Genomic DNA, 2,500 nt, shown 5'->3' on the forward strand with positions numbered 1-2,500 from the left:
TATATATATATATATACATATAAATAAAATGTTATAAAAATTAAACTAGCTTCTCTTACATGTTTCATCAGGGACAGCAGCAGGGACACAGGCAGAGGGAAAAAGAGAAAGCAGGAAAGATCCATCTAGCAAGGAACAGAGGCACGTGAATGGAAAAGATCAGAGTTGAGACAGAGAAGAAGGCTAACATCATTTCTGAATGCCACACTAAGATATCTAGACTTAAGACACCAACAACAGCAACAACAACAACCAGATACCACTGTCTCACTGCCACCTCAGTAACCACAGGGATCTACATGTTTCAAGCAATAGAATCCACAGAGGAAAGACTATGATCAGAAATGTGTTTCAGAATATGCAGAACTAGAACTTGTATGAATTTAAGTATCATGATGATTTCCGAAACCCTCTGGGCCAATATTTCCCTAGTGGGAACATTTAATAGAACTCTGATTCAGCAGGATTTGATATGCTTTATATTAAAAAAGAGATGTGCTGGCTAAATAAGTATAGAGAGTGCTATGTGACTATCGATGAGAATGCAAAGCTATGCAGTCATTATGGAAAACAGAATGTTGGCAGCCTCCAATTAAAAACAGAACTACCACTCAATAGTGGTATCCAGCAATACCACTATTGAGTATGAACTTGTGATGGTTTGAATAAGAATGGTCCCCACAGGCTCATAGATTTGAATGCTTAGTCACTACAGAGTTGATATGTTTGAAAGAATTAGAAGGATTGGGAGGTGTGGCCTTGTTGGAGAAAAAATGTCACTAGAGTGAGTTTTGAAGTTTCAAAAAAGCCCATACCAGGCCGAGTGTCTCTCTTTCTGCCTGCTGCCTATGGATCACAACGTGAAGCTTTCAGCGACTTCCTCCAGCACTGTCTGCCTACATGTTGCCATATTCTCTGCCATGATGAGATTGGACTAGCCCTCTGAAACTTTAAGCAAGGCCTCAATTAAATGCTTTCTTTTTATAAGATTTGCCTTAGTTATGGTGTCTCTTCACTAAGACACTACTCAAAGAAAATAAAATCAGCTCATTGCAGAGACATCTGCACTTCTACATTTATTGAAGCACTATTCACAATGAGAACAACCTAAGTTGACCACTAACTGATGGGTAAAACAGAAAGAAAGGGACTTTAAGTCACCAAGCTTAGGCTTTGTTTGCAGTATATACCATTCTACATACTAAGATAACATCCATTTATTCGAAAAATATCAACGTGGCCCTTCAAAACGTTCAGCACTCAGAATGACTGATATCTATGCTGTGTGGTTTTAGGGCAACTTGACAGAAGCTGAAGTCATCTGAGAGGAGGGAACCTCAGTTAAGAAAATGCCTCCAAGAGATCCAGCTGTAGGTCATTTTAATTAGGGATTAATGTGGGCAAACTCAGTGGTGCCATTCTTGAGCTGGTGGTCCTGGGGTCTATAAAAAAGCAAGCTGAACAAGTCATGAGGAGCAAGTCAGTACGTAGCACCCCTCCCCCATCTCTTCGTCACCCGTTGCCTTTAGATTCCTGCCTGCCCTGTGTGAATTCCTGTTCTGACTTCCTTCAGTGATGAACAGTGATGTGGATGTGGAAGCCAAACAAATCCTCTCCTCCCCAACTTGCTTTGGTCATGATGTTTCATTGCAGCAATGGAAACCCTAAGAAAGTATACATTTAAAAATTTCATTCATATAAAACATTTACATCTCAGAATTTTGAAGATAGAGGGTATCTTAGAGACATTCTAAACTGTCTTGGTCTCTTAGAGAATGAAGAAGATATTGGGGGTTGCTAAGAGCATATCTGTTTGCACTTAGTCCTCTAACAGATTCTCAATTCTATCACCTTGTAGACTGTGTGACAAGATCCAGGGAAGTCAAGCCCCAAGGCAGAGCTGTTGGGATGTTTGCTAATATGGCAGATGCTGGCCATCACAGTTAACTAGTCTCACAGCAGACGAGGCCACACATACAAGACTAATTTAAGAAGCAATCTCACAGCTCCCTTCCATTGCATTATCGTCAAAGCATTATTCCTCAGGGCTGGAGAGATGGCTCTGCTCAAGAGTGAATACTGCCCTTTCAGAAGGCCAGTTTGATTCCCAGAACTACATTACAGGGCTCATATTACTTCAGATTTTGGCTCTAGGGAATTGGGTGTCTTCTGGCCTCTGAGGGTATTGTACAAACCCATCCTTACACACATATGTACGTACACATAACTAAAATAAAAATAAAATCTTAAACAAGAAAATATTTTTCTGGGTATTGTAAAAAGATGGTCTTATTCATATACACATACAAGCACATCTGCAACTTTCAAAGACTGTCAATCAGGTTGATTCTGGGGAGGAAAAGCCACAGACAAGGTAGAGAAAAGATTCTCGACAAATGAAAATTTAGTAGAACTTACGTTGTTCTTAATTGTGTGCGTGTGTGTGTGCGTGTGCATGCATGTGCATGCATGCGTGTGTGTGTATGCGTGTGTGCGTGTG

At 40.4% G+C, this 2,500-nt stretch overlaps 1 protein-coding gene across 1 annotated transcript in view; it reads right to left on the reverse strand.

Annotated features, from left to right (window-relative positions):
* Window positions 1–2,500, reverse strand: part of Impg1 (interphotoreceptor matrix proteoglycan 1) — a 123,549-nt gene that overhangs the window by 7,343 nt on the left and 113,706 nt on the right. The window lies entirely within an intron of this gene.

The sequence above is a fragment of the Mastomys coucha genome, unplaced genomic scaffold (assembly GCF_008632895.1).
Source record: "Mastomys coucha isolate ucsf_1 unplaced genomic scaffold, UCSF_Mcou_1 pScaffold23, whole genome shotgun sequence".
NCBI lineage: Eukaryota > Metazoa > Chordata > Mammalia > Rodentia > Muridae > Mastomys > Mastomys coucha.